A 20,297-nucleotide genomic window follows, 5' to 3' on the forward strand; every position below is an offset into this window, starting at 1 on the left:
CATCAAGGCTTGAGGTTTTGGGTCATGAGATCTGACAGCCCTCTCTCCTTTCTTTCTCTCTTACTGGAGTGGGGGGGGGAAACAAACAAACAAACAAACAAACCACCACCAAAAAACACGATGAGAAGTAAGTTAAATAATCAAATTCCTGCTTTTCTTTGAGGCATTTGCTCTCTAGCTTTCAGCCAATTCTGGCTATCCATCTGAAACTGCTACTTCTCTGTATGAGTGACTTTTAGGGTCATGCTTTCTGAGCACATCTTTTAAATTAACTCACCAGCCTTAGTGAGTGGAAAGCAAAGTGGGAGAAGAAAACTGTTGATTCCAGCCCATCAGTCGAACGTGGAAGAAATCATGGGTTTGTTATTAGGCTGTAGTATCTCAACCTCACTGGACCCAATTTCTCCATTTCCAGACACAAGCATTGGTCTCCTGGCTGAAGACTGACATTCAGTAAAAGCCTTTCAAGGTCTTTCCATAAACTGCTGTAACGAAGGGGTAGTAGTAGCAGTATTTTTAATGATGGGAAAGGTCGGTGTACCCAGTGTAGGCTCTGCTGCTGTGCACTCACTTGTGGCTGCTTGGGTCTTTCTGGTCCTGAGCAGCCAGCAGTACATTTTAAGGAATTAGTTTGATGGTTGGATTTTTTGTTTTTTTTTCCCCTCTCTTTTCTGCTCATTAGGAACTGGAAGCTGCTCTTCACAGAGATGATGTGGAGTTTATCAGCGACCTGATCGCCTGCCTTCTCCAAGGTTGTTATCAGCGCAGAGACATCACGTGAGTAACCTCACTCTATGGCTTAAGCACTTTGCAAGGGGAGCTAATTAACACAGTCTCGAGGAGGTTTCACGGTTTTAGAGTCATGAGATGGCAGTGATCAGCAGCCACCAGCAATCAGGCCAGGTGCTTCACTTTGTTAGTGTCCACCAAAGTAGCTGAGACTTCTGTAGAATATAATTTTTTGGAGGATCACTCAGGCAGTGAAATGTGCTCCCAGTGATGATGAAGGCTTGTTGCAGTGTGTTTTCTTTGGTCTGCTGGGAGTCCTGTTGGTAGCAAAGCATAACTGTGGAGACAAAGACAGCTTGGCAACATTTGCAGTTGCTTAGAAGTGTTAAGTGATCCTGCTCCCCAAGATTCCCCTCTTGTGCAGAGCTTTAGGGCTGGTGCACTGGTGCAACCATAGGTGCTTGCATTGAAAGCTCTATTTCTAATTAACTGATCTTGTTCAATGAAATTTGTATAGTGTATGAGTGTATATCTATATATCTCTGCCAATGAGGTAGGCTTTCTTGAGCTGCTGGGTTGACGTTCAGCTCAAGTGGATATTGGGACCTGAACCAGGCAGCTGCACTGCATTTACTGTCTCTACATGAAATTACAGAATTACAGTGTCATTCTGGTTGAAAAAGACCTTTAAGATCATTGAGTCCAACCATAACCTAACTCTACCAACCATTAACCTAACTCTACCTTACTCTAATGTGATTAAACGCTTGATTGTAAAGGGACTGCAATCACCAATACCTCCTTCATCAAAATAGCCACAGAGCAATATAATCTTGCTTATATACATGCAGAAAGTTTATATCTTCATACCAGAAACACCAGAAAGTAGTGGTTTAAGTGTTTTTTCCACCTTGACCAGCTCATCCTTGTAGAAGCAGTGGAAGATTTGTCTTTCATAAATTTAATAAATTCAGCATTGCCAGTTCTCCTAAACTCTTCAGATCTAACAAGTGTCACTTAGCAATTGCACTGCTTAATTGCCTCCATCGTCTCAACTACTTTAACAAAATTCCAAAGTCACAGGTGAGTTTTTGGGCATTGGCATGTTGTCTGGGGAAAGTAAAACATGTACATATGTATATACACTCATGCACAATCACATGAGGCACCCAGCAGTTCAGCAACGTTTAGTTATTCTGTATGTCATGTAGGTCCCACTTTATGTTGGTGTAAGTGCAGCTTTGGTTAACTCTGGGATGGAAAAGCTATGCAGCATAGGGAGATACCTGTGTAGCTGTTGCTGTGTGTCTGTCCATGGATGAGAAGCGCCGTAGGAAATGGAGGAGTGTGAAGTCACACAGTGAAGTCGTGAGACCTTACACCTCACTCCAGAGGTTGTGCTAGGGAAGGCATGAGGTACGTAAAGGAGAAACCAGCTGCACTCTTTCTACAGCACCTCCTGTGGAAGGGGACTGCCTTATGGGCAGGGGAATAATGAGAAAAGTCATTTTTGCAGAGGAGGTGGGAGAGAGAGTGCAACAGGAGCAGCACAGTGGAAATGGCTGAAGAGATCTGTCGGGAAAACTGTCAGTAGCCACTGGGATGTTAGGGAGGTGGGTTGTGAAACAATGCAGAGGAAGCAGCGGGGGGCTACCTGAAAATCGGGGGAAAGGTGCTGTAAGCAGAGGAATGTCATGAAGGAAGAAGCATTAAGATGTAGTCTCAATATGGAAAACAGTAGATAAATTAGAATAAAAATTGTCTTGGATATGCCTCTTGTAAACAGACTTGCCCCACTGTTTGTTTCATGTCTACAAACCAGCCATGGAATATTTCTCCAAAATGAATGCATTTTTTTAAAGCTAAAAATTCTAGTTCCTTACCCATGTATTTACAACACCTTTGTTCCTTCTAACCAGATTACAAGCAATACAGGCCTTGACTGATGCATGGCTTCCCTACTGTACCTAGTTTATCCCCAGTTAATGGTAAGGAGTTGAGCCTCTAATTGTTTTTTTGAGTGCTCAGTGGACAAAGATGTGCAAATGTAAGAGGCAGAATTTATATAGAATTCAGATTTGGCTTTTCACAGTGGGCCAGGACTCTGTATTTTGCTGTTGCAGACAGATCGCAGGTCTCTGTCTCGCATGGGAAAAATCAGAAGTTTCACAGATCATCACAGTGGCATTACAGCAGCTATTTCTCCAGTCACTTGTGCTCCATATCCTCATGCCGAGGCTGTGAGCTGCTAATCTTTAGGCTGTAAACTTTGCCCCCTGTTGCACCTCGGAGGAGGAGGAGGTAGGATCTTGTTCTCATCCATGTTCTAGGGCTGGAACACTGCAGTTCAAGCACAAGATGCTCCATGTAACCTCATATAAAACACAGTTTACCTCCCTCTCCAAGGGGTTTTGAGGTTTAATTAGTTTTGTATCATGTTTTAACCTCTTTGATGGCCAAAATGTTATCTGCCTATGCTTTCTCACAGCCTGGGAGCAGCTTGTAGTTCTTGCCACATCTGTTTTGACGGCAGGCAGAACTTGCGGCGGAGCGGGGCTGCCTGGCTTTAATCACGCATCATAGAGGCGTATAAAACTGTCACATACCTTTGCTAATTATAATGCACTCTCGAGTAATTTTGGAAGTGGAACCTAGCTGAGGACCCTTCTAATGCTCAATTTAATGTACTCTAGTTTGATTGGCTTTTTATCCTTTGGGAAAAAGATGAGATTAATACTTTTATAGTGTTCTGTGATTCTTGGCTTTGAAGTAGAGCAACCTTGCCTTGGTTTTGATATTCTTTATGACAGACATTTTCTTAAAAAAAGGAATCGCATGAAAGAAAGAGGCTGGTTTTTACCCTTCTTGATGGTTAAAGAGTGTTGAATGTCTGGTAACATAAGACTTTCTTTGAGTTACGGATATCTGTGTTTAACTACAGAGACTACTTAATGAGATGCCACATGATCTTCTCCAAACTCTTATTTATCGTAACCTATCATAGCTGTTAGGAACACTCTTTACAGACCTGGTTCTTGCTGTGTTAAGCACTGTAGAAGCACAGAACAAAAAAAGACAGTAGTCTGCATCTTTTTACTTGAAGCATCTTTAGCAATGACCCTGTAGCTGTCCTTGCCTGGCACCAGAGTGGTTTGAGCACTTGGCCAGGACAGTTTGCCTATTGCTCTCCTCTTTTGACTCTGACCCAAAATATGTTTTTGCCATCATCTGCAGCTTTTGTTGTTTTATAAATGCCCTTCATAGTATTTGTATACCATCTGTACCAGCTAACTACTTATGGTGCTATAACTAATATCCTTGAAGCTTTTTGATCTCTCAGCTCAGTTCTATGCTACAGGCATGGTTTGCTTTGATGCCAGTGAGTTTACCCACACATTTTTCCTGCCTCTAGCTGTTGTGCACAGGCATTGAAATGTCTGTGTTTTCTTTTAACTGTTTTAAAATACACATGCCTGGTAAGTGGAGAAGGAGAAAAATCTTAAAAGAGTTGGGGGGTTATAAAAAAAAAATAAAATAAAAATTAAGCAGTCAGAAAAAATACTGGTGCTTGTTTCAGATGCTCTCTGATTATAAATTGGGCAGCTGCATAGTCCCTAGGGGCTGCCACTTTAATTCCAGCAGGAAATGCGACTTGATGACTTGTATCAAGACAGGAAAATCAGAGCTTCAGCGGCCGCAGCAGGAGCCTTCTGCAGCTGTTTTTAAGTAAGAAGTGATGGTGTGACATGGATGCATACACTCAACTAAAATAATCCAGAAAAGCTCCTGCTGCCAAGCTTTCCTTTGGGTGAAACTCATTCTTCACTTCTCTGTTACTGCACTTCTGCTGTTTTTCTAATGTGATGGCATAAAAAGTTTCATTGACTTAATCATGTTTCTCATGAGGAGGTATTTTGTATGCTGCTGTTGTCTCTTGAAAAACATTTTAATTGGTTTGTCTAATAACATTTTGGTTTTGTTGTTTGGTTTTTTTCCCCAACATGGACAAAGGTGCCAGAAAGTGAGGAGGAACAAAAACAGTATCTCTGCTCTTGCCTGCGTCCTGTGAGATTTTGTTTAGTTTTGGTTTTTTTCATAACCCAGGAGATTGGTCCATCACTAGCTGAAAACTATCTAATTGACTTCTGTGGCACCAGAGACAGCATTATCTTCCTCAGGAACCTCAATTATTTTGATTCTTGTTTTTCCTTCTCTTAATGCATTGGAATTTTTTCATCCCCAGTGGATTATCTTGCACCCAGCTTAAACTCTTGCTGGATTTGTAAGCTAACCTTGGAGCCTTTGGCTTGTAGTTTGCTCCTGGTTTGTTCTAATATAGCTAATAAGAGGATATTCCTTAACTCCTCTTCCCTCCCCTGCAATCATCTTAATTATTTCTTTCACATCCTTAATGGTGGCAATGAGAAATAGTCCCACTATGGCGTCTGAACAGCTACGTTCCCTACTAAAAATTAGAAAATTAGCTATTCAGCTTATTTTCATGCTTGTTCTGTAATCACTTACTTGAGCTTTCATCAGAAAGAGATAAGGGACAATCTGAAATCTTTTAACTCATCAGGGCAGAATGCCCACTTCTGAGGACTGTGCTTACTCGCTCTGAGTGTTTCCGTTTCTTCCTTCTGATTTGTCGCTTCTGTCCATCCTTGTCCTTTATTCTGTGTGGACTCTGTCTTTACAGGTTCCTTTGGGGGTTACCCCAGGCCTCAAGCTCAGATAAAAGTTACCTCATTAAAACACTCAACATCTTGAAACTGCTGTTCTGCTTGTGCCTACGTGAGTGGTGTCCTGTAAGAGCTGCTCTGTGTTGGTCTGGTCTAAGGCAAAAAGTGGTGGGTCAACCAGGAGACTGGGCAAGCCAGTGCCGAGTTTTCAGTCCCATGGATACTGTGGTGAACCAGGCTGTGGGAATAGCTAAGTCCAGGTGCTAAGACAACCTGAATGAATTCAGCACTTCAGCCCATGCCATAATGTCTGGGGCAGCCAGCCTAAGCTCAGTCACAGCAGATCTGTGGGACCACCACCTTTTGGAAAGAGTCTTAACAGCTGGTTCTTGCAGTGGTACCAGTGACCTTGATTATGACAACTGTTTCAATGGCCCAGCCACAAAGCTCCTCACTAACTCCGAATCATATTCATGAATGCCAAGTGAATATCAACAAGATCAGCATTATTTACAGCCTGACTTTTAACAACTGTTGCCTTGCATACATCCTGGAGAGTGGTGGATGGCCTCTGGGATCGACCCAGTATCATCAGCACAGGAGTTACTGTGAGGGGGCAAGGGAGATAAAGTGGCTACGTTGCTCATCTTGAATCTAATATTAATATTTATTATTATAATAGCCAAGCCATTCAAGGTGAGCCTTTTAAAGGGTAAAAAGTGAAAACGAGACAGCTGGCAGGTGTTGGGAAAGGAAGGATGAGATTACAGCTGTAAAATAACACGGTCATTCAGAGATTAATGACAAGCACAGTGGAATAAAATTAGAGAATTCAAGTATAAATAAAGCTAAGTAAATGTCTTTGAGTCTCAGATGGATAAACTGAATCTTTAGAGAAGAATTTGAAGACAAGTTGGTAGCACATTCTGGAAGTACTATTCCATAGGCATGGTGAAGAGTAAAGAATGAAAATGGTGGAAGAAAAAGCAAGTGTGAAAGCTATGCTGTTACTGTCAGGGCAGATAAATGAGAGAGAAGTAGATTGGGTAGCTGGGGAGAAGAAGGAGCTATGCAAAACATTGACAGGATGGAATAGATGAATAAACTTTAAATGATTAATAGAGAACAGTTAGTGAAGGGTCTTGAAGACTGCAGTGATGTCATCATGCTGCTGTCAGAGTTGGAAATATTAAATGGACAGCTGTATTTTAAAGTTATTGATGTTGCAAACCAAATATTCCAGAGAGGAGGAAGAAAGCAACAGTGAAGAAAGAAATTGAGAAGGCAGGTGAAAACATCTTAGAAGGACAAAGACAAAGAGTGATGGAGAGAGAGGGACAGCATGTGGAAGTTCTTTCCATGTGAAACCTTTACCCTCACTATTGGGACTTACATTTCAAGATAGTGATGCTCCAGGCAACATCCCAGCACCTCAGCCAGGTTCAGAAACTGATCCTTAGTCCAAGGGTGAATATTGAAGAAGTTATGAAATTATTTTCTTGGAGCCTTTTGCCACCAGTGAGCTTGATGAGAAGCTGGGGCAGCTGCTAAGCCACTACAATAATTTTGTGTGTCATGTCAGTCTCTGTTTGAAGTCACCTAGACTTTTAATTTTTCTCTCATTTTACCTTCCATCCTTCCTCAGTTTCTTCCTGGCTCAGCCATTGTAGTAGTTTAACCTTTAGAGGAAAGACCTGTTCTGAAATGAATCTCAAAAGGGACTTATTTAAGGCCCATTTTTTTCTGTGTAAAAAACTTGGGTTTATCCATTGTCCCCAGAGACTTGTAATATGTAGGGCTAGTTGTAAGTAATGAATTTGCTAAGATTATTTGCTTCAAGGCAACCCCACTCTAGGTATTTTTTTGCCCCAGAAGGGACCTTTCCACAATAAACATATTTCTATGAGCAGCAAGGAACATTAGGGTTTGTTTCATATGGACTTGTATCATAATACACGCATGTGTCCTATTTCCCCATCATCATCAAGACAATAACTCCAGCTTCTTCCTCGAAGTGCTCATCATCCCAGTAATACCCTAAGGTCCTCTCTACAGCCCCTAAACAATTGGAAGAGCTTATGGTGCAGCAATACTGTTGTGTTTCCTTATGGCTATGAATTGGGAGCATGCTTTCTGCTGATGGGCACTAGGAATGAACAATGCAGCATTAAGCTGGCTTCACTTGTTCTTCAAGGATCCAGGAATGAATAGTAAGTAATGGTCTTCTTCCAGTCTGAATGTGGGGCACAGAGAGCCTCATTCCTATTTGCTCTTTCAGAATATAGGAAATGTATGTGGGTCTTTTGTAAGTCAATCGGCTCCAACTCCCAAGAATGGGTTTGGTTTTCCTCAGAAAGAGCATCACCATCAAATGGCAGTAGCAGGAAGAAAACTATGTGGATGAAAATTCATGAGCACGATTTGAAGCTTGGTTAGATGCAGGTGAAGGTAATTGATGGGAGAACTGAAATACCATCACAGACCAACCAAAGCCCTTGTTCTCTCACCAAGTCAGTTAACAAGGCAAAAGTTGGGCTCTACATACATTCCTTTATTCTGGACCATCCAGAAGGCTGTTTTCATCCCTCCTGAGATAGAGATTGCTACGGGTCAGTTTTAATTTTATCATGTTTGGAGTGACTTGTTGGGCATACACTGGAGTTGGTTGTCAGGGTCACACAGAATAAGACAGAACAAGGCGGGGAGAAAATCCAGGCCTTCGGAGTGTGCACAGGGAGGCAGCGTGTGGCAAGAGCAGAGAGCACAGCAGCGGTTGTCACACTTCATTGTGTCTGCGTGTCAGGTTCCCTCCCTTCTCTCTTATGCACTGTGGGTATTTTCCAGCGCAGATAAGTATGCGCTGGCTGTACACCCAGAATGCATGAACCAAAGTCTCCCCTAGCAGAACCCTTCAAAGCAGTAACTGGCAACACAGGTCTTACCAGGCCTCTTGACTCCACACCAGCGTTACTTCTTCCCAGGTATTTGTTTCTCTCTTGAGCACCCAGAGCACTCCTCTCTCCCTTTTTATTATATCTTAACAACCTGTAACAAGTTCTTGGATTAGTTAATAAATAGTTCTAACACTGTTGGGGGTTTTTTTGTTGGTTGGTTGGTTGGTTGTTTTTCTTGTCCCTTTTTGATCCTTCAAGAGATTTCCTTTTGTTATTCAACCAAAGGTACTTGACACAGAAGCAATGCAGAAGCCCTTAGGCTTCAGAGGCTGTCCTAGCTGTAGGATCATTATGCCTATAAGTGATTCCCATTCTCTGGTGTCTGATAAGCCTTGGGGAAGAATTGGGTAGAGAAGAATGCAGCACTCAGAATTCCTGAGTGGTGCTGGGAGGCATCCATCCATGCAAGGACTGGAGGAGCAGCTCTCACCTGCTGATTGGAGCCTTTCAGGATCTTTGTTTCACCCTACTCAGGGATCCTCCTGCCTTTGTCTGACTTCCTTTACAAGGCTGACAAAAATCTGCCCCCCTAACTGTGTTGAGGGAAAGGTACCTTCTTTCCTTAAGTTGTGCTCAAGAATGTCCAAGTTGACCATTTTGTTTTGAGGCCCAGGAATTGCTCCTTGAGCCCAAAAACTGACTTTGGGAATTGCTGTGTCTCAGATCTGTTACCTCAGAAGGATGTGCTTTGTGGAGAACCTAGATTCTTTGCTTCTCCATTGCATCCAGAAAGTGACATAATTTACTGATGCCATTAAGTCTATCAGTGTCATTAAGCCTGCTGATGTGCCTGTAAAGTCTGCAGTTTGGCATGAGTATTGCTTAATCTTCTCCTGGTGATCTTAACACTTCACCAGGAGACCAGCTGTTCCCTGTGGATCAGTGCATTCTTCCTTCAGCTGGCTCTCCTGCTCTGCACCTCTGTCTTGTGTACTGGTATCACCAACTTCAGTATTGATTGTTGTGACATCTCATCACCATTATCTTCTTTTTCTTCAGTACCAGCCCACACCCTATTGCCTTCAGAATACACCCCAATGTTGGCTCTGAGACTCAGGACCTCTCTTCTGCCTTTGCCAGTGGTGTCTGTCACTCTTTTTCTGATTTTGAGCCTGACTCAAAGTTGCACTTCATGGTCTAGGGAGATTCTCGCCACTTGATCTGAGCATACCATGAGGGAAAAATTCTTGTTGCCAGTCTAGCTGCAGTGATAGGGGTTGTGTTGAGCTCTGACTCTCCTCAACTCTCTGACCCTGGTCACTAGCATGCCAGGGAATTAATTGCTTAATGAAAGCAATTTTCCCAGGCCCTTTCCCAGCCAAGGTCATTGTCATCACATGACAAGAGGTGACACGCTTAGACATCTCCCATGTATCCTCCCACAGTATCATATGCCAGCTTGACACCAAACTTCCTTCAGGCATGACGGACATTTTCAGTTCTACCATTGATTTATCATAGATGCTTGAGGTGGGATAACTTCTTTCCTGGATCATTTACATCTTGGACATAATGTGTGATGGCATCAGCACTGGTTTTAGTACTCTGTTCCAGTACAATCTCTTGTCTCCCTTTGTGGGTAAAGCTTCAGTAACTGATATTGCCTCTTTTTTTGAGCTCCGTTGACTCAACAGATTGGTTCTTAAGGCAGGAAAAGAGGAGCTTACACTGGGTACATGCAGCTTGTCTCCTCTATGACTGATGGGCTGACCAGTGCAAACCCCTTATAAAGAAACAGAAGCCACTTACTGCTTGATGGACACTCAAGTCTTCTTCTCATTCAGACAGGCAGGGTATCTGACAGACTCTTACCAGGAGTTTTCTGGAGGTTCCTATGTATTTCCAGGTGCACACTATTTTGCAATTTCAGACACATCTCAAGGAACTGAAGTATCTATTTTGAGGCAAGAAGACAAAAAGCAGCTGCAATGTCATCTTCTTTCCTCCACACTGGAGCTGTGGTGCATGTTTCAGCACAATGGTAGGTAGGAAAATGCATGTTAGTGGCTGATTACAGAGCTGGTGTCCTCTTGGTGTTCAAAACTCTTGCTGCTCTCATGGGTTGTGCATCACACTGAAAGCAACTGATTTGTTATTGTGCCCTTTAATGATTTCAGGATAGTATCTTAAAGGTAAAATTTAATAAGCAGTGAAGTACAGATTATCTGTGGGGTTAGTATGTTGGCAAAGTTAGGCAGGTGTACTTAAACACACCTTTGGTGTGAACATGGTTATCCTGACTTCAAACCCAACAATGTCCATGGAAAATAGTGTATTTTTGCAGTTACAGTTAAGGAAAAAATACATTTTTTCAAAACTGCCTCAAGTAATCTCTTCTTTGTATTAATTCAAGATATTAATTCTGTTCATCTATTGCTTCCTTAATTAATGTTTTTACAAATATATATATAGCAATACTATTTGCTCACAGTGGTGATGTTTCAGGATCTTTCAGCAGAACTATTTCCCCCCTCCCCTTTTTTAATTCAGTTATCCAACCCATTGATTTGTCATTATCATTTTTGCATTCAAATTGCAGCTTCAATAGTGGAGGAGGGAGCCCCTGATTCTCTCTCCACACCACTACTCCAAAACCCTCCTGTGCATTTAGAGCCTAAATCTGCGCTTCATGGAAACTGTGCAGACCCTCACCCAAGGTTTGAAGGAATGGTTGAGTTTGTATTGCAAGACAAACAGGTAGTCATCCCATTGGAAGTTTTAGTTTAATCCCATTAATATTTTCTGGATCCAGGCATTGTATGCATCCTCCTGCTCATCTCCTTTGCATCCAGGACATTCTCTTCCTTTGGTACCATACACCTTAGCTGTTGTTTAGGATGTTTCTGGCTGCTCTAGTTTTATTTCTGCTCATATCCTTATTTCTTCTTTTCCCTAATCAAACAACAGAAACACCCAAGCAGCCCTTGCTCCTCCTACCTAAAATTTAAATGCAGGCCCCTGCACCCAGTGTGCATCTAGTTAACCATATGTGTCTTCCTTATTCTCCAAGTACTGCATAATCCACTAGGCTTGGCAAATCCAACCCCACTTTCCTTCAGTGCTTCACATCTTCACACCCACTGCTTTGTTTGTCTGACTTACTTGGCCAAATAGGTGGCTGGTCTCTTGAGATGGGGAGATGGATGCTGGGCAGCTGCTCTCTCCTTCCTGGCATTGTGATTGGGAGGGAGAGGAGGAACAAGAGAGAGTCAGATAAGGGAAGTGTGGAGCAGCTTGGCGTAGGTGGAAGAAGAGCCACCAGCACCTTCAGATTGTATTTTCTTCACCAAAAATCACTTTCACCTTCTCACACGGAAGGAGAAGCAACAACATGCCTCTTTGTTGCCCCCCTATACCTTGAGGTGTTAAAGGTAGGATGACAACATGAAACACTTGTGGCCCCTCCTGCTGGTCCTGGGGATGGTGATGAAAACAGAGCAGCCCTGGCTCACAGAAGGGTGCTTGGTGCTCCTGCAAGCAGGGAGACGGAAAATGACAGGACAGTTCAAAGTAACAGGTATGTGTGATTTCTCCTGCCGGTGCTGCCTTTCTCTCACACAGCCCAATTAACAGGGGTCACGGAGCACTGATTAGCTGCCTTGACGTTTTGTGAACATAAAACAGTGAAAAATCCAGGGTGAATGGGGGAGAGAAGATCAAATAGACACTTATCTCAGCACTCCTGCCTGTCCCCAGCATTTGCCAGCCTAAGGGAAGAGCCTTTTCACAAGAGGCCAATGTGGGACACTGCTGTATCTGTGCTGATATCTCTGCTGCTTTTCTGCCTTCTCTCAACAAAATAACAAACAAGTCACCCGCAGTGGCTGTGTCATGCATAGACTGGCTGCAAGATAAAAGCTGAATCACAGGAGAAATGTGGACCACAGGCAGCTGGGGAAGATCAGAACATGCCCTTTTGCCACACTGGTGTGTGAGAAGAGTTCAGTTCCCACAGCTGGTGTCTCCTTTCTGAGGGGTGGGCTTGCTGACCCCCCCCATCCCTTGTGTGAGGTAAAGGGGTGGAAGGCAGCATCTATTGGCTCACAGTAGGTAAAAGGGCACCTCCATCTAATTCAAGAGTTTCTGAGTGTGGTCTAGTAGTGCTAAAGAGCCCAAGCTGGAAGCTTCCTTGGTTGCTCAGTTTTTCTGCCGTAGCTGTGGGGAGAAGCCTGCACGAGCAGACCTGGCACCTCCCTGAAGGGTGGGCAGCTGCGCTGACCTCATGGCTTCCCCTTCTTCCTTTGTGCTCCCCTTTTTTGGGGGTAGCAAAGCAACGCTCCCACTTCAGCTGTCATACCCAGGTTAAGTGGCTGCACTTGCTTCTGTCAAGCCAGCACATGCTCCTGTGGTGTGATCCCTTATTAGACTAGACAGCCCACATCAGCTCTCCATTCTGTCTGCCTCCCTGGAGACACTGCCTCGCTCCATAGCTGTTCCTATTCTGCTTCTCTGTGGGATACAGCATATCTGCCAGCTACCCTTCCAGCTTCCCCAGTTTTTATTGTATGGAAGACCGCTCGAGGTAAGATGGAGGGAGACAAGGAGCAGGAGAGGAGTATTCTTAGCTGCTGGCAGCCTTTTTTTTCTTAGCTGGTTTTTTCCCTCTCCTAAACATTAACACTTTAGGAATCCAACTGGGAAGGCAATGGATTTCCTAGCATCCAACCATATACATTGGATTTCCTTAGCAAGATGGGGCAGCCCTTCTGGAGAACCTTCTGTCCTAACTTTCTGTTATCAAGTGGGAGGAAATGCCCAGAACCCTATATCTTCCTTAAGCATTTATTCAGTGTATTCTTGGAGGTGGTCTCATTGCCACACTTGAATTCTGGAAACAAGTTATGAGGTGGACAAGTGAGAGGACAGAAATTGCCAAGGTGCTGAAATTCCTGTGCTGTCCTTTCATGAAAGGCTTGGGGGTATCTTTCATGGATGTGGAAACCTCTGACCTCTCACGTTTCAGACTGGCAAATCCAGGAGTTAGACCAGACTGATTTAGGGAATAGCTGCCACTACTAAACATTTGCTAACAAGCTACATTTTTTGGTCATTATGCTTTGAAACAAAACCATGGTTGTAATGTAGAAAAAATGTCTTGCCATGTTCAGCATTCGTGAAGACAGAGGTCACTGTGTGTAGAGCTCAGTGCAATCTACCTGCTCAATTTTTCTCCTTCCCTTCACTGCCAGTGCTCCTGATGGCCACACAGGTAAGCCACATAATTACTTGAGGTTTGGACAATGTCTGCATTCAGGAAACTAGTTCTAGCTATCAGTAGAGGACAAGTCAGGCCTCTGCATGCCTTGTGATGGTCTTATACTCCAGCAATCTTTGCTGTCTTTCCAACTCTGGGAGGAGAAGGGTCGCTCTGGAGCTTCGATCAGTTTGATTTTTATTTTTTTTTCCCCCATTTTGTGGTCTCATTCTGGGTCTGTTAATGTCAGCTGTTCTCCTTTAGTTCATAGCCACTTGTAGGCCAGCTGGTTTTCTCCAGGCATGAATCAAAAGAGGCCACTGAGAAGTAGAAAGAACCTGGCTGTTTGGTTCCTCCATCAAAAGGGCTCTGCCACAGTTGGCCCCTGCTGGGGTCTGTCACTGGTTTGGTGTGGCCATGAGTTACTACTTCCCTCGAGACTGTCCCTGGCTGGAATTTGTGAAGTCTGTCCCCACCAGAGGTGCTGCTATTTGAATTGGAAACAAAATGTGGATGAAAAGGTCATAATTCCTGGATCTCCAGCTTCTCATTCATTTTGCTCTGCTTTAGTGAAATGTTTTGAGGAGAGACCCCTCAAGGTGCTCATTGCTCTTGAGCCTCTGCCAGTCTGATTGCCCTAAGGACAAGTTGGCCCATGGTGTGAGGAATGCATGCTTTGTGTTGGCTTGCACACCTCCTGAGTGAGCTGCACACAGAAGGCTTGAAAGGAAATGGGGAATATGCCCACCCAACCCTTTTTGCTCCCCAAAGGATGAGGGTAGTGTCTTTTACTCCCCTGCATCATGCCTGACTTTGCTTTTCAGTAGGGTAAATTGTCTGAAGGTAACGTACGAGCTGGTCCATAAGGCTTCCTCCCCCACCTCAGATAAGAAAGCTCATTAATACAGTAAAAAAAAAAAGTCTCCATTGTTACGTGAGAGCTCAAGGTCAGGCTGGTAGTAGTAACTCATATTGCTTCTAAGGTCAGCCTAAGCTTTCTCTTTCTGACAAGCCACGATAGATTGATCATGGGGGCCCTTACATTATTTTTTTTTCTTCTGAAATAGGCTTTGCTTCTCCTGACCCTGTTAATGATGTTTGACTGAGGTCATCCCAGCAAACCCTGAATCCTTCCCATTACCTTCTATAGGGCTTGCCTTTGTGCCAAAGCATTGTACTCTTGTTAAGAATTAAGCTTTTCTGATCTCTGCTGTAGCAAAGAAGCTGTCTTCGTTGGAGAGGGGAGAAATATCTTGAATGCCATCTGTCAGTTAATGCTCTCATTAACACCTGAGTGACTCCCAACACCAAGCTTGTGCCTTTTTGCCAATTCAGAACTTAAAAGGTGCTAGCCTATAAGGTGAAATATCTTCAGTCCATAAAATTAATTCCATGATTAAACATCTGTTCTGATAAGCAATTGATTTTTGTTGTGTTGTTTTTTGGTTTTGTTTTTCTTTTAACTAGAGAGATCACAGAGGCAAAACCAGTTCTCTTGTGTGCTGTGAATTAGATGCCCAAAAAGTCTTTTTCCACTTATCAGTGAGAACTTTGTAAAAGCAATACTTGTGCTGGGTGGCTGTGGGAATCCCAAGTCTTTTTCAGCTTTTAAAGCTTTTACCAGTCAGAAGTATTGCCTCTATTATTTTTCTTACTGGCTAACTTTGTAAAAGGAACTATGAGAGTAATTATATTCCTGTTTAAATCCTGTTAGTCTTTGAGGCAAAGACTGAGCTCTCCCAGTCTTGTTTTCCATGTTCCTTCCCACATCCTAGTCTTGGACAGGAGGTGGAGGAGGTCTATTATTCTTCCTGCTGTCATTCTCTGGTTTTGTCAGGGTTCTTGGTTTTAATCTCATGTACAGAACAATATACTGCCTGGGATTAGACATAGGTCAGACTTGCCATTTTCCCAGCAGTTTTAACTCAAGAGTGTTCCAGTATTTACTCTTCCGTTGCATTTTGTAAATTAAATGAAACAAGAGACTTAAAGCACTGTCAACATAATATATATTTTAGCCAGTGGGTCCAGGCAATTATTTGGCATCTGAACTTTCAGAAGGCTTATCTGTGTGTGCCAAGAATATCTGAGCATCGTTGAGAGATTTTAGTCTCCAGTATTTCTAGCTCCTTAACCTAATGTTGTTTGTTGTGTTGGTTTTTTTTAATGCAATATTTACTCCCACTGGGTTGGGAGCTTAGGGTTTGTTGTGTGTTGTTTTTTTTTCTTAGGGGAGTGGAGAGGAGGAGCTCGTAACAAAATTGGCACAGTCTGCTGTGACAGTAATTCCACACTCGAGCCATGGCACCCTGCCTGTGGGAAGTGCAGATTGACATGGGGGCTCTCTTACTGAATCAGTGTTGGTTTTTGCTTTTGTTTTTTTTTTGGCTTGATTTTGTTTACAGTTTGTCAGCCAAGATTTGATTTACTTTGGACACTTTAAAACTAAAAGCACAAGTGGCTATGCTTCCTCTGGGCACGAGGATTTTAAAAAAAAAAAAAAAGTGTGTGTGTACATTGTGTGCTCACTCAGAAAGCATTTCACATTTGCCTTACAGGGTGCCTGTGGGGCTAGGGTCTCTAGGTGCAGCTGTCCCCTCCCCAGCATACACATCAGAAGTTCCAACCGAGTTTTTCTATATATCCCATCAACCCTTTGACATTTTCACCCTCCCTTCCAGAGGTCTCCAAAGGAGCCCCTCTGGGAAGCTGGGCATGGTGATGAGCAGCAGGAGAAGGTCTCACTCCACATGCTGGACAAGCTGCTTTTTCTTTTTTTGGACAGCAGTGTGGGCCCATACATTAAAACCCTGGGCAATGGGAAGGTGCCTCTTCTGCGAGCAGGGGAAGCCACCGCAGAGGCAGATTGAGTGTGGATCTCAGGGCAGGGGGAGGAGTCCTCAGCTCTCATCTCCTGGAAGAGAGAGCAGCCTCCCTCTTTGGGAGGCAGCCTGGTGGCAGATGGCCGGGCTGGGGCGCTGAGCTCTCAAGGGGGTGTATCGTTTCTCTGACTGTTCTGGATGCTGATATCCATGTTGGGGAGGAGCTCCTCCTTTGACTTGCTCCTGTAGTCTTTATGCCCTGAAGTTTTTTGCAGCTGCTGCTAGAGATCACAGGCAACTTGAGCTGCAGCCTCGCTGGTGCTTTCGTGGGTTGTCTGCCTCTGTTCCCCCCTGATGTTGTTCGACACTGATGTGCTAGTTCGTGTCCTTCCCTGTGCCCTAGATTTCCTTTTGTATGTGTAAAGGTTCACAATGTATGATTAAAACTTTCAGCCACAGGTGTGATTCAGCTCTACCTCTTGTCTAATAGTTGCAAAAAAACCCCAAAAACAACAAAAAAAAAAACCCCAAAACAAAATAAAACAAACAAACAAAACCCTACCGACTTCTGACAGTGACCCTGTGGTTTCAGAGCACAGCCAGGGACAGGGCAAAGTAATTGCATTGGCCTCATGAGAAATCACCTGCATCCATCTGAGATACACATACACTATTCCACCACTCCCCCACTGCAGCTATCGAGATTGCTTTGCATGTAGGGTGGCACCTGCAAAGTAGGGGACATTTTGGTAAGTGAGGGCAACATTAATGGTGCAGAGGCTAGTGAAGTTGGGAGTGGGAGAAAGACAAGTCTGTGGGATGGATGAAGTTTTACAGTTACGAATTACACCAAGGTGACTTGTCTCACCTCTTGTAGGCGGTCTCTGTGATTGCTTTCCTTGGTTAATGAGCTATATGGAAGATGCTTTTGGTGTATGACAGAAAAGTGGTTGGGATATAGTGACATTAATTGTGGCCCATGGTCTCACACTATTTTATAAATTGTTTCTAGGAGCCTAAATTTATTTTCAGGGGAGAGCTGATTTTCCTCTGGATTCATGTTCTGAGACAGAATGTGCCCATGTACCAGTCCACCTTCTTTGGGAATACTCTTATTTGTAGGTAAAGCATATCACTGACTTAACTTTGCCTCTGCTGGTTGAGTGTCATTACAAGTCTCAGTAATGCTGAGACTCTCAGAAGAAGAGCTACACCCATCTCTTCATCTCAGTGATTTCATTCTTGCCTTCTTCCCACCTACAACAGGGTTTTTGGAGATTCTCAGCTGCAGCAGGGTCTGGAGGAATTGCCATGTCTGCGGGTGTATCACTGTCCTATTTGTGAGCTTGAAAAAAGATTATTTGACGGACTGCATCCAGGTTATTCCACTCCTGGACCCTGTGTATCTGATTCTTGGGTTTTAATTTTATGGATAATGCTAAAATGTTAGTCTGAGTATTTCTACTTTGCACAACCCCAAAGCGCAGACTTTTCAATGATCTCTGTGCTCCCTACAGATTTTCTTCTCCAAACCAGAGGGGCTGTTTCAGAAACCTTTTTCAAATAAGAATTTAATAGAGACAGGCTAAGTGAGATGAACTGTAGGTGTGGCAGGCAGGTTGAAGATGAGCACCCCACATTTGTCTGGAGGAGAGAGGCTGGCCCCCATAAAGAGGGTTAATATAAATTGGCTAAGATTGTGAGTGATTGGGAATGCCTTGAGACATCTGGTTCCCATCTCTGGTTCTCATTTCTATCCTTATTCAAAGCGACAAATGCACAGTAGCTGTCTTTGAAAATTGATGGGGGTAGGAGCTCGAAGTCCTCTAGAGAACACAGCTTGCAATGTATCGAGCACTGGGTGGATGGTGGAAATTTCTAGTGTTAGCCACTTATGTGAAAGTCAAACTCAAATCAAATTGGTTAAGTCAACAGCGCCAGTCCCCAGATGATCTTCAGGAATGGAGGGGCTTCCTGGATCGGTTTTCTTCAAGAGCAGCCAAAATGGTAAAGCAAGATAAGTGAACTCATATGAGTGGTAAAAGTATCTGTTAGATCCATTCTTTTGCCTTTTTTTTTTTGGTTTTCTGTTTGGTTTGGTTTGGTTTGGGTTTTAGGGAAAAAAAATAGCCAGAGAAATAGGAGCATAAAAAGCCCTGTTGCTTTTGTTGCTTCTTCCCGGCATCCTACATCACCCACTAGGTGTTCAGGATCCTAGGGAAACTTTTTTTTTTAAAGTAAATTTTATTGGATATAGCCAGACCCTCTATATCAGATCTGATTAAATATTCTTCTTTCTTGAGCTGTGACAGAATTGAACAGCTGAGCTTGAGGTGCTGGAACTCAGATCCTCTCCGAGACCTTTTAGTCAATCCCCTTCTGCAATTAACTAAGCATCCTAATACAGGTGTTGCTTTTCTGTATTCACATTCTTTCCTGTATCTTTTTCTTTCAGGAAAGGATGTTCTTGTCACTTATCTGTTCTGAAAGCTAGAGTCAAATCTGCCTTCTTTTTTTGTTTTAATCCAATGGCTTCAGTAAATATCCAATGTTTTAAACTGTGTGTGATTGTTTAACACTCTTAAAGATTAAAATTCTGTAGAGAGAATCTTTTATCCCACTTCTAGTGAAGTTTGTTTGCTTATATTAGAGGGGCAACAAAGAGACACTTTGCTCACGACACGCAGGAAGAGCAAGCTCCAGGCTGCAGAAGGCACTAAATCCAGGTACATTGAAGCATCTGTTGTTAAATGCAACCGAAGGGCTGGTAACACATCCAGTGAGAGGAGTTGTCTCTGGGAAGTCAGCTTGCGTTTGACGTCAGAAAGAAGCAGGCTGGTGGGGAGTGATCCACAGGGTGGAGAGCATCGACTTCTCTCCCCTCATGGAGGAAGGGGAATGCTGCCAGGTGGACATGGCTAGAGGAACCATGTGACATCTGTTCGTTCTTGCAGTCACTGTCCAGTTATGGTCCTTGCAAAGAAGTCCAGTCTTTACCAAACGTTTGAAGCCCCCTGTCTAATAGTTAACTTCTTGTTGACTTTTAACAATGCTATTCCCACTGGATCGTGCTCCTCTATCTCTTTGTTCAAAAATAATAGCTTTTGTAGTAGTTAGCAATTTCTCAGGCAAATGCAATTCTGTAGCATTGGCATGGTTCCATTAATCATAGAGAGTAATCTGTTTGTGCCAAAAACCTATCAAGTTGAGTTGCCTTTTTGAGAGCTGGTGGGAATGTGTACCCAGTGGTGTTCTTGCCGGCATATGGACTTCTGCGTGTGCAAGAATGGCTGGGGCATGGTGGGGGTTCCCCTTTGCTGTGCTCGGGGTACACAACTCCAGCAGGATGGAAAAGCCTGGCAAGTCTCAGGACTCAGAGCGATATGGCCAGATCTTGAGGAAGTTTTGCATTTTATGCAAAATGGCCTTCACCAGCCCTTTTCTATTCACTCCCCTGAAGTTTTCAGCACTCAGAATAGGGACTTAAATCTCCTTAAAATTTAGCCTTAAGCTCTGTCAGCAGTCTAGTATGTGTCAGATAGACACCAGATGAGGGTAAGAAATGTGTGTTTCCTTGGGTTATATGGTGAACTGCTCATAAGGAAAGGGGGACCGAATGTGGCCCAGATAGCAAACGAAAAGGATCATTTTAGTAGCAGTGTCTAGGAAGAGCTGGGGTGTGGGTGTTCAGCTTGATCATCTGGCAGACTACAGAGAAGAGAGTCCTCTGGGCTGAGCCCTGTTTGAGGTACACTTGTGTCGGGAACAAGCCTCGTTGGGTGGCAGGGCCCGAGCAGCATGTGTTCACCGGGCTGTGCAGGTGTCCTGTCAGAGCCACTGGTGGAGGAATGGGCAGTACATGAAAGTGGTAGCTCCTTTGGGGATGAAGGGAGAGGAGAGTGGTTGTCTACAGCAG

At 43.6% G+C, this 20,297-nt stretch overlaps 1 protein-coding gene across 1 annotated transcript in view; it reads left to right on the plus strand.

The window, feature by feature from the left end:
* Positions 1-688: 688 nt before the first annotated feature.
* Positions 689-20,297, plus strand: part of CECR2 (cat eye syndrome chromosome region, candidate 2) — a 45,069-nt gene continuing 25,460 nt past the window's right edge. Inside the window, exon 1 of the mRNA XM_010002994.1 lies at positions 689-777. The gene's annotated coding sequence lies outside the window, so the exon portion shown is untranslated. The remainder of the gene's footprint in view (positions 778-20,297) is intronic.

Source organism: Chaetura pelagica, unplaced genomic scaffold (assembly GCF_000747805.2).
Source record: "Chaetura pelagica isolate M959 unplaced genomic scaffold, ChaPel_1.0 scaffold117, whole genome shotgun sequence".
NCBI lineage: Eukaryota > Metazoa > Chordata > Aves > Apodiformes > Apodidae > Chaetura > Chaetura pelagica.